Source organism: Nannospalax galili, unplaced genomic scaffold (assembly GCF_000622305.1).
Source record: "Nannospalax galili isolate Female #2095 unplaced genomic scaffold, S.galili_v1.0 scaffold589, whole genome shotgun sequence".
Taxonomy (NCBI): Eukaryota; Metazoa; Chordata; class Mammalia; order Rodentia; family Spalacidae; genus Nannospalax; species Nannospalax galili.
In genome coordinates this window covers 3,121,651-3,134,494 of record NW_008360324.1, presented here as the reverse complement: position 1 = coordinate 3,134,494, position 12,844 = coordinate 3,121,651, and the positions used below count along the sequence as shown (strand labels likewise).

The 12,844-nt window shown below is 39.8% G+C and overlaps 1 protein-coding gene across 7 annotated transcripts in view; it reads right to left on the bottom strand.

Moving 5' to 3' along the window:
• The window catches only part of Ano2 (anoctamin 2), a 382,995-nt gene that overhangs the window by 217,520 nt on the left and 152,631 nt on the right, over positions 1 to 12,844 (bottom strand). The window lies entirely within an intron of this gene.

Here is a 12,844-nt window from a genome sequence, read left to right as displayed (position 1 = left end):
AGTCACATAAATAGATAAATAATTTTTAAACTATTGAACAACATAAAAGGTCTTATGATACTTACCATGCATGTAATTAGATTCTTAGTAGTAAAGAGAGTAGATTAAACGTTTAAATGGATAATGTATTACAGCTAAGAATTTTCGGAAGACAATGAAACACAGATCAAAGAGAATTCCAAGCAGAATGAATATAAAAATAATAAACAACCACCTACTTAGCCATATCATAGTTAAACTTATGAAAACCAAAGAGAGAAAGTGAAAAATCCTTAAACGTGCGGCTGAACAGACACATTAAATACAGAGGAAGAGAATCTTCGACTCTGTAGCCAACTTCTTAGCAGAAACTGTGAAAGCTAAAGAGAGTGACAACTTTAAAGTATGTAAAGAAAAAAACTGTTAAGCTAGAATACTATACATGACAAAAAGTGCCTTTCAAAAATGAAGGCAAAACTCAGTCATGCCAGCAATCAAAAGCTTAATTCACTGCCAACAAAGCTGCCCTTCAAAAAGTGTTAAAGGAGTTCTCTGGGCAAAACGAATATGCTCCAAAGGAGAAATATGGATCTACACGAGAAGACAGTGCTCGAAATGGTTAAAAGGATGATAAACAAAAATGATTCCTATTTTTCAATATATATTTTATTTTTTTATTTATTTTTGTGCATTTTATACATCTTATTTATATGTAAACTTCCTCCCCTATCTGTACCCTTATAACACTCCCCACCAGATTTCATGCATTCTGGCATATATGTTAAGGCCTATCAAGTGAAGTGTGTCTCCACAGATGTCCCTTGGTGTGAGTTCATCCACTGATCAGTCTATCTAGCATCACTACCTAAAAGAAGACCAACTCTCTCTCACCCAGAAGTGATCAGCTGCCAATGGTTCTTTGGTTAATGTTGGGGCCTCCTGCCCATTTCCCCAGTTCTATGGCTTTTTGTCCAGTCTCAGAATGATTCTTATTTTTAAACTATTGTAAATACAATTCACCACTTGAAGTATGCTTTGTCAATGGAAGCAAAATCCTCCCCAAAGAAAGGTAAAGTTGGGTTGCTGGACGCCAATAAAGAATATTAATAATGGGACTGGAGAAATGGCTCAACAGTTAAGAGCACTAGCTGCTGTTTTAGAGGGCCTGGGTTCAGTTGTCAGCAGCCACAAGGCAGCTAACAACCATCCATAACTCCAGTTCCACAGGATCCAACACCCACTTCTGGCCTGTGTGGAGGTTGCACACACATGCACATACATACATTCAGGCAAAACACTCATACACATAAAATATTTTTAAAATAAAGGTAATAAAGAATATTCATCATGGGGCTGGAGAGATGGTTCAGGGGTTAAGAGCACTGACTGCTCTTACAGAGGACCCGGGTTTGATTCCTATCACCCACATGGTGGCTAACAACCGTCCATATCTCCAGTTCCAGGGCAATCCAACACCTTCTTCAAACCTCCACAGGCATTTCACGACATGGATGCACTTACACACATGCAAGCAGTGCACTCATACATATAAGATAAAAATAATAAATATAAAAAGAATATTAAGTTTGCCCTCCCAAAGCAAGAGTAGTACATAAATAGATATACAGTACATTGATAGAATTATAATCTTATGGGAGAACATGTGATAAATGAAGGCAGGAATCTAAAACTGGTACTGGAGGGAAAAATTAATGGGAAAAAAAGTTTAGGATACTTGTTAAAGCAAACATAGTGCAATGTATTGTAGGATTTTTAGCATATATATGTAACTAAAATATATGCTCATAATAACGAAAGATGGAAGGAAGAAAATTAGAGTGCACTTTTGTACAGTGCTTAACCTATATGAGGAAGGGTATGTTTGAAAGTGGAATTTGATACATTAAGTATATTTTTGTAAACCCGAGAGAAATCTCAAGAATATACTAAAGTTGGATGTAACTAATGGGCCTTTTTTGGAGATAAAGTAGAATAATAGAATCAAATGAATTCAAAATGGAAAAAATAAAAATCAGGAACAATGAATAGATGGAACAAATATAAAACAAAACAATAGATTTGAAATATAAATATAGTAATGATTATATTAAGTGTGGATGATCTAAAAACTTCAAAAAGCTGAGACTGTGAAATTAGGAAAGTAAAATTTAGCCATATAATTTTTATCCAAATATAGCTTAAATATAAAGACATACCAAGCTATAAAGATCATAACTATGTATATATCATCAAACACTAATTTTAAAATACTTTATTTATTTTTATTTTATGTGTATGAGTATATTGCCTGCATGTATGTGAGTGTACCCGTGCAATGCAATGCCACGGAGGTAAGAAGAGGGCTTTGGATTCCCCTGGAACTGGAGTCAAAGACAGTTCATAGCCACCATGTGGGTGCTGGGAATCGAACCCAGGTCCTCTGCAAAAGCAGTCAGTGCTCTTAACCGCTTAGCCATCTCTCCAGCCCATCAAACACTAATTTTAAAAAGTTGGGACAAAGTAGATGTCAAAACAAAGACTATTCCCAGGATATGGGAGAATACTACATAATGATTAAAAAGGTCAATTCATTAAAATAAAATAAGCCCAAATATGTGTGTGTGTTTTCAAACCACTTCCAGTAAAAACTGATAGAATTTGTAAGATAATAGACAAATTTTCAAATACAAATTATAAATGCTCCTCAGCTTACAATGGGGTCACATCCAAATAATCCCATCACAAGCTGAAAATCTTTACAATTGAAAATTAATTCAATACAATTAGGCAACTGAATATCAGAGTTTATCAGTGCATTACATAGCGTAATGTCACTTGTTTGCCTTCATGATTGCATGACTGATGAAAACTATTCTTGCCACCATGTCCCCACATTGCAAAAATACGATAGAACTGCACATCACTAGTTAGAAAAAGATCAAAGCATTGTTTATACCGAAGGCATGTCTCTTTCACAGCATCACCAACTAGATAAATCATTAAGTTAAACCACTGCAAGTCAGAGACCATCTAAGGTGACATCCATATTCCTTTCAAAAAATTTTATTATTTTATGTGTATGAGTGTATTGTCCACATGTACGTAAGTGTACCCATGTCACACAATGCCGGAAGTCAGGAAGGGGCATCAGATCCCCTGGAGCTGGAGTTACATATGCTTGTTTGCCACCATGTGGGTGCTAGGAGCTGAACCCCAGTCCTCTGCAAGAACAGCCAGTGCTCTTAATCGCTGAGCCATCTCTCCAGCTCCTCCCGCACCCCCCCATTCCTTTTTTAGTAATTGAGAAAACCAGCAGGCATAAAGTCAGTACAGACATTAAAGGCAGCTTAAACCAACTCAACCTAACTGACTTTTATAGGATTTTCTATCAAACAACAGACAAATACTTATCCTTTTCAATATTCAGTCATGAAGCTAGACCATACTGTGAGCCATAAAATGAATTTAACAAGTTTGAAATGCCTGAAATAATAAATATTCTGTTCCCTGCTCATAATTAATTTAAAGTAGAAATTCACAGCAGAATGATATCTGGAGAAAATCCCCAAATATTTGGAAATTAAATAATATCCTTGTAAACAACTCATGGATCAAAGACAAAATCACAAAGAAAATTGGAAAACATTTTCAACTGAGTAAAAAGAAAAACACAACCCATCAAACTTTGTGAGATGCCATTGAAGCTCTGCTTAAAAGGAAATGTGAAGCATTCAATGCTTGTATTTTAAAAAGAACGTTTTCAATCAGTAATCTGAGCTTCAACTTTGACTAGAAAAACAAGAGCAAATTCAACCCAAAGCAAACAGAAAGAAAGAAATAAGATGAGGACATATATTGACACTTCTTAAGTGTTATCAACTAATTCAATTTTTTAATCGTGTAAGTCATACAGAAGATGTACAAGAATGACATCTTGCCTGTGGGATGGTCTAGTGGTACTTTCTGGAGTACAACAAGGGTCATAGAACACAGGCTCTGGAGCAGGAAGGACTGCACAGGAATTTTGCCTTTGCTGTTTCCTGAGTTGAAACTCTCAAGTTGTATTGCATTCTCTTTTTTTTTCATTTAAATTTTTTTTCTTTATTTAAAAATATCTTATTTTGGAGGGCAGAGAAAAAAAGGAAGTATGGTGGGTAAGTAACACTAAAGGCCTTTAGAAAAGGTCATATGGAAACCTACTAGAGAGGCTTCATAAAGTATATACATATACATTATCAAAGGAGATTAAATGGCATTGCCTATAACAGGGGGTCATTGTCCCTACCAGACACAATGGGCTAGTAAAGTAAAAACTCAACCCCAGGGATGGACTTCCTCTTTTGAAACTTATGACCAGGGGTCCCATAGACCCTCAAACAATACTGGTCATTGCCCTTGCTCATGGTTACCCACCATAACTTCAAGGTAAGACTCTATTGCTGAAGACACTACATACATGAGCTATAGAAAATACAAGGAGAAATCACTCTGATACTAACCTCAAAGCTTCATCTACTAGCTAGCTTTTTAGAAGGTGTTATGCATGCTACTGGAAGAAAAATATTAATCATTAACCTTACCCAGCTGTGAATCCTGTGTGCTTTAACAACTGGCCTGGCAAAATATGAACTCTGGTACAACAGTGGCATGAATATTATGGGAATAACCAATAATTTTCTAATTGGTTTTAAGGTCTGCTTTATAAGATGGAGTCCATACCTGGAATTAATATCAGAACTAAGAACCTGTGGCTATACAGGCCACAGGCCATAAAGGAGAGCCTAATATTATTATTATAAGTAGACATAGTATTAAAGTTACTCCTAATGAATTACTGTAGTACCCATAGATCAGAATTTTCCAGACAGCTGGGAAGTTACTTGTATACAAGCCTGCCAAAACCCCAGCATAGCAGAGAGGACATAGGTAAGAAACCCTAACCCTACCTGAGGAATACTGACAACTTATGGTACTGGGAAGGGGAGAGTCAGTCTTTTTTAAGGATATGACTCTTAGTACGTTGACCAGGCTCTAGTGAGTGGACCCACACTGAAGGACATTTGAGATTAATATATATAATAGAGTACATTAAGTTGGATGGGGGCAGTATGGGGAGTATAGATAGGTGATCAAAATATATTGCACGAAATGCACAAAATTCAATAAAAAGGAAAATACATTTTATTTATATTCATATGTACATATAATGTGTTTTGATCAAATCCACCTCCCCTTTCCTTCGTTCCAATTCCTCCTTTATCCCATACCACTTTTCTCTCACAACCTCATGTGCTTTCTCTCTTAAAATCCTCTATTGATTCCATTTAGTGGTGACTGTATGTGCGTGGATGTGAGACCATCTACTCGGGCATGGGTTGCCTTTCAGGGTCTGCATCCCTGAAGAAAACTGACTCTCCCTTCCCAAGCATCCATCAGTTGCCAATATTTCTTCAGATACAGGAAGGACTTCACGATTCCCTTCCCCATGGGATTTTGGCTGGCCTGATCTCGTGCAGGTCTTGTGCATGCAGTCACAACCACTGTGGGTTCATGCGTGCAACTTCTTTGCCACATTCAGCAAATAGCTTTTGCTAAAGATATCTATTCCCTCTAGATCTTACAATCTTTCCACTCTCTCTTCCATAATTAACTTCATTTCCAATTTTGTTAGTATGAAAATTAGATGAATAAGGCTTATGAGAACACAGTAAATACATAAATGTACTGATGGCATCATTCAGGTTAACTCAAGACTTCTACTTATAAAACACCTCACTGTGAGCAGCAATGCAGGATGTGTAATGGGATATCTTTGTATGCAGACATTCAACAAAGGGGGTCTATCTAGAATACACAAAGAGCTTCTACCTGTCAGCAAGAAATAGATGACCCAATAGAAAAAATGGGTTAAAGACTTGACTATGTCATTAAATAGGTTAGCCAGTTGGCCAAAACTATGAAGGGTGCTCAGTTTACTTAATTATCTGGGAAATGCCAGCTGGGTGTATTCCACCCAAGCATGTGATACCCATGGAGGCCAGAAAAGCGTGCTGGATCCCCTGGAGCTGAAGTTATTAGTTCAATTGTTAGCTGTCATGTTAATTCTGGGAACTGAATCCAGGTCCTCTGGAAAAGTAGCCATTGCTCTTAACCACTGAGCCATCTCTCCAGCCCCAGTTCTGAGCCTTTAATTAAAATTCACAGTCCTCAGTTTTCTGAAAAGGGCCAGACATTTTTAGCACCAGAAGAAGCCAGGAAAGCCAACAAAGACCTTTCCCTGGGGAGACTCATGGATGGGGTGTACATTCAACTTGTACATGACCTTTTGCCCTACCCTCATTTCTTTCAGATAACATAAGTGGACTATGATCAATAAGGAGTCAGCATTAGAAAAGGAGAAAATGTAACATTTATTCAGTCTGTGTCATGTGCCAAGCCTTGAATGGAGGCCTTTAGCACAATATACCATCTATCATTTTCTGAATCTTAGAAAAGCAGTTGAAGTTAGTGCTGGGACTAAACTTATATTCATATGTGCAAGAGAGTTCAATGTACCTCTGCCATTTCAGATAGAATATGAAATATTCTCTACAAGGTCATGTTCTAATTGCACAGTCCCCAACTAAGTTAGGCCTAGCTGAAGGAAGTAGATCACTAGGGATCCTTGAGGGTGTCACTTCCTGTCTTTCTGTTTCCTGATCAGCTATGAAGTAAGTATATAGCTCTCTTCCACCACATGCTCCTGTCACAATGATGTTCTGCTCAGGTGGATGGGGCCAAGCAACCACGAATTGAACCCTTTGACTTGTAAGTCAAACCCTTTCCTCTTTTAAGTTGTTTCTGTCAGATATTTTTAAAAATATTCTATTTATTATTTTTATTTTATGTGAATGAGTGTATTGCCTGTATGTATTTGAGTGTACCAGTGTCGTGCAATGCCCACGGAGATCAGAAGAGGACATTGGATACCCTGGAACTAGAATTATGGATGGTTGTTAACCACCATGTGAGTGTTGGGAATCAAACCAGGGTCCTGTGCAAGAGCAGCCAGTGTTCTTAACCACTGAGCCATCTCTCCAGTCCCACTGTCAGGTATTTTTTCATAGCCATGGAAAGTAACTAATACAGTCTCTTTGGGATAACTATTCAGTCAACTCAAGGGTCAAGATCTCTGTCATAATGACCTCTTTCTTCTCAAGGATTCTCCTTGTTGCCTGATACACACGGTACTTTTTAGGTGAAGGGAAAGTGAAATTGCTTCTGTGTGGGGGCAATAGAGGAGGCAGCCTCTGTCTCACAGGCTATGGTGTAAGAATCTCCTTGTGTGGATCTTGAAGTCCTGAGCCTGTCTCATGTCTGCTACTCACAGGCTGTATGGGACTGTCTCTGACTTGTCTGACTCCAATTGATTCAGGTCTACCAGTTCCTGAGAAACTGGGTTCATCGGGCCCTGTATGTGGGCTGTGGGATGGGTACTGTTGTAAGCCCATGAACATGGACATCTCCCTCGGCCAGCTACCTGGACAGTGGGTAGCACTGGATCATGTAGTTCTGGCTTTAGTTTCTTGAGGACCCTTCATATTGACATCTATACTTTATGTTCCCACTAGCAGTGCACTGGCATTCCTTTCCCCCTGCTTCTTCACAGCACTGGGTCTGAGATTTACTAAGGCTACACACTGTAAGATGTGAGGTATAAATCCTGTGCACTATAATTCACTTCAAAATAGTTTGTCATTCCTACTTCCCTCACTTCCACTACCCACTCCTACTTATAGTGCAGCTTGACTGAAAAAGCCAGAATCTGCCCCCTCCCATAGCTGACCATTACCTCTCTGCCAAAGCTGACAGGAAGAAGCAAATTGCCTCCCCTTTTAGGGGCAAGCAAGCAAACACAGCAACCAGCACCCCAGACCAGGCACAGGAAGATGAGAGATAAGTGTTTGGTCTTCCCATGGAGGCCCTGAGTAGGCTTTCTGTAAAATGCATTTTGTTGATGTAGAACTAGCTCTAAAAGGCCAGACCCAGGATGGCCAGGCTATGACACCCAGGCTGTACTGAAATCCTTGTAGTAAAGAAAGTAGATGTCAATAAATGCTTGCTCAGAGCTTGCAGAGAAGAAAAAAATAACATTATTTAGGGTTGAAGAACCATAATTCTATGCGCCTATCCTTTGCCACTTGCATGAAGTACCCTCCTCTTTCTGATGAAGTCCTCTATGTAAAGAATCTTTCCTAATAGAGAATTTCATGAAGCAAGGAAAGCTTCAGAGCCAGACTGATGGGTTGACAGGTTGATGGGTTGACAGGTTGATGGACTGGGAGCCAGAGTCAGAATGGCTTCTATGGTACCTTCCAGGCCTTCTTGAAGCAGAGGAATTCAGAAGACCAAAAAGGCCCTTTAGACCAGGAACCAGATGGTCCAAGAATTGAGACTAGGGTCAACTAGAGAAGGGAGGTGCAAAGAACATGTAGATGAGAGAGGTACATGGAGGGCAGAGCTGGGAAAGAAAGCTAAAACAAGAAAAACAAAGCAGAAGCAGGTCGGTTCTCCAACGCCACAGCATTGGCAGGATCTTCATCTGAATCCAGGAGAAATGCTAAAAGAAAGACTTCTTCCTGAGTCTTTCTACCTGCTTGTCTAGTCCTATTGGTGAGCACATAGATAGCTCTAAACAGCTGCACCTCTCCACCAGGAAAGAGAGACAATAACAACATAGCATAACATGACATAACATAGACCATCATAAAAAATAACATAGCAAAACAGCATAACACAACTCAATATAACATAACAAAATAACAATACAATACAGCATAACAATATAATACAACATACATCATAACATGGTATAGCATGATGGAACATAATGGGACATAACAACATAACTAGCTCCATTTCATGTGTCCATTTCTGTCCTGGCACTCTATTGTGTGTTGCGCATGCATTACCTCTAATGTTCCTCACAAGTATTCTGCACATAGGTCTTGGCAAGCAAACAGTGTCCTTGTATGAATGACAACATTCCTCATCTGTGTACACACAGCCCCATGCAAGGCACTGGCTTGGAGAGTGTGGTCTGGATTTCAGCCTCCACTTACCACTTCATCCAGGCAAGGTACAAACTTCACAAGCCTATGTATCAACCCTAGAACTAGTGAGTATAGTCCTCAATAGAACAAAGAATGGAGCGTACAAGTTAATAACTTGCCCATGTTGATGGAGCCCTTAGTTTGGGGAAGCAATATTCAACTCTATTCCTGAGGCCCAACAGACCCTGTTCTTCACTATTACGCTACACCATGGACACAGACAGAAGTATCTTCCAGGGTGGGCTTACAAGTGATCATAAGAATGGTGTTGATTCCAAAAGACCCAGAATGTTTCAGAAGCCTCATTTCACTAGGCATAAGATCGTCCCACCTTCCCTCTTTTCATGGGATGGAATCACAGAAAAACAACATAATTTGCATTCTTTCAGCTTATTGGTTTCCAGCCTCGTGATCTCCTAGCCTACATGACATTTCCCAGTGGATGGCCTCGAAGAGTCTCAGAGGTAATGAGATCAAAGGGGAACTCATTTTTCTATCACACACTGCACTAAAACCATCCCCAGGCTTCCATATTTTAGTATATAGAACAACAATTTAGTTACTCAGAAAAAGGATGGAATTTTTTCTATCCAAATCCTATTTCTAGCCCATCTGCAAATCCTGTAGATTCCACTTGCAAAAATGCATCAATTACAATTTCAGCTCCATCTTTCCATCATAACTATGGTCCTTACCCCACTACAATCCTCACTACCCTGGGTCATTGATAAGGTGAATGGCTTCCTTTCTTCTTCTCCATTTATCACACAGCAGTTGGTACAGTTCTTTTACCCTTCTGTCATGTGTGTTCTTTCTCTACTCAAGATAACTTTCTACTTTTCCCTCATATGCAAAATAAAACAACCCAAAATTGTTTTCCTGATTATAAGGTCCTGTTTAATCTGGAACTTCCCTCTTCTCTTGGTTCTGTTCCAGAAAAACTTGGACGCTTACTATTCCTTAAAACACTACATCAGTTCCCACCTCAGGACCTTGACCATGACTGTGCTCACTGCTTGGACACCCTTCCTCTCATTTCTCCTATTCATGTCCTCACTTTCTCTGTATAGCCCAAATCATTTCAAAAAGGCTCTGCTCTCACCCTACCCCAATAGTGCCAGGCTCTCACCCTGCTTCCTAACCCTATGCTATTTTCTCCATTTTTGCTTCAATTCATCTCCACTCCCACAATGGACGGCCTACAAGAGTTGAGACCTCCTGTCCTGGCACATCACAGTAGCATAGGAAGCACTTGTGTAATTGATGCCCAAATCCTGACATACACAACAAACCCGAAAAGCAGTTACTAAGCTGAACTCTATTCTGCATAAAATGAGGTCAGATCAGAGAAACTGAGCAATGTGTGTAAGGTCACACAACTAATGAAAAAAAACCCAGGCTCCAATTTAAGGCCACCTGCTTTCAACCCGTATTCTTCCCACTGCATGGAGTCTTTTGGGTGACAGTGTAGATGATAGTGTAATCTTAAGCCTCCAAGATTAAAAGTCATTATCATCACCAGGCACGGTGGTGTACACATTTAATCCCAGCACTTGGAAGGCAGAGGTAGGTGGATCTCTGTGAGATCAAGGCCAGCCTTGCCTACATAGCAAGTTCCAGGCTAGCTGGGGTTACAGGGAGACCCTATCTTTAAAAAAATCATTATCATCTATTTTTCATTTTAATAAAAGACTAGAAGGAACTCTAAGGATCATCTAAAATGAAATTCTCCATTCAGTGGTTTAAAAACATTCTGACTTCCAAAAGACAGCTTACGTCAAAAAGGCAGTAATGGTATTGGTTCCAATTTCTATTTGTAAAAAGTCAATAAATACAACAGCTCTTTCAGCATTTTCTGTTTATGAGTGAGCAGCATGAGCTTCCAAGTACATGTCAAATGGTGATTAGAGACACATGCTTGTGCCCAGTCCGTGATCACTTATCACCCGCCTGGTGGTTTTGGCCATATTATACAGTTTTTATTCTCACTCTTAAATATTGCTTACTTTCTACCTCGACTGATTTTCAAATAAAAAATGGAAACATAAGGAACACTGATAGTGAGATATGGCATGGTAATGTATAACATGAAAATGGTAAGAATGAAATCCATAAATTGCCTTCTACATGGTACTCACAGATCCATACATTGTGATGCTGCAGCTTGGATCTTTAGCACATGCCCCCCCCCCAAGGTCCAGGTCCTGAAATACTGGTCTCCAGCCCAGGGTACTATTGTGAGGTGGCTGGGCCTTTAAGAGGTGAGACCTAAAGGGAAGTCTTTGAAGCACTGAGTATATTCCTTCAAAGGATACTGTGAGATATCTGTCTCTTTTCTCTTTATAATATGGTTGTCTCTGGTTTTGGTTGTAACAGAAAGCTAACTAATGCCTACATGTAACTAATAAAATTATTATATGACATATAAAGGCATTCCAATTACCTAAAGCACAATGCTTAAAGAGAAGGGAATTATTTTATCAATTTTACCCAATTGACTGATCAGTTATTGGGAGCTAAAAATTGATGCCAACCACCAAATATAATCTACAGAGAAGTTCTTTGCAATAGTAACCTAAAACTTTCTCTTTTAGCTCATCATCTAGAAATGAAATAACTATTTAGATAAACCCACTAAATGTTTTACTCAAAGGGCAAATATATCAAACTTCAATTTTAAAAGGTTGGGTATTTCATCAGGTTTACAGCAGTATGCACGAATTTTCTCCCCTGGAACACACTTCAAACACAATAAGAAAGCAGTTGGTTATCCTCATAAGAACCATGCCACTGTTGTACCAATAGATATATCCTGCCTGGCAGTTTGGTATTGCAATATGCAGGGTCCAGCATTGAGTATGACCACTGATGTCTTTCCTTTACTAGCAGCCTGTATAGCACCTTCCAGCACCATCAAAACAAGTCAGCAGGACTATTCCCTGTAGGTTTGAGATTGATGTTTCTATGTCCTGCAACCAAAGTATTGGTGTCTTCAGCAATGGGTCTTACCATGAAGTGATGGTGGTGCGGTGGTTTGGGTAGTCACAGAGGATAACCTAGTACTGCTATTTGCTAAATGGTTATGTTGTCAAACTGTCTTCTAAATATTTATGTTTCTACTCATAGATCTGAGTTGCTTTCAACCTTGGTCAAAGAATCTACTTTATTCAGTGGGTAGCAATCAGTACCAAGACTCATAAGTTTTCAAAATGGTGAGAATAAAAGTGAGTGCTCACTCCTATCCTCAGGCCTCTTTGGGTAAGTCTATAGTGCAGCCCTCCACACCTTGACTCACCCAGCCACATTCACCCTTCCATCTCCCCCGCTGTTCTCTACTCCTAGTTTGAGCCCTTCGCCATTCCTAGTCTTGGGTCCCCAGACACCTGAGGAACCAATACTGCTTCCTGATCTTTTTCACCCAGACCAACTTAGTGCCTTCCTTGGGCCCCAGGAGCACTGCTTCTGGACCTGGCCCTGCCCTTACCTCCCTCTGCTTCCCTGGTCCTGCAACACCCGCCAGCCTCTTTCTGGGCCTGACAGCCTCTTTCTGGGGCTCCGAGGCTTACCTTTCCTCTCCCTGATCCTTTGCATCCAGTACAACCCAGCTACTCAATCCACTCCCTGGGAAATCTTGGGGCTTCTTCCCACCCCATCTGCCTTTGCATCCCTGCGTGGCACGGCCACGGCCAGGATCTCAGGTCAGTCCAACACCCAAGCTCCTGAGGCCAAAATCATTCTTAGAAGATTCCTAACCTAAGGAGAAAGTCTGAAAA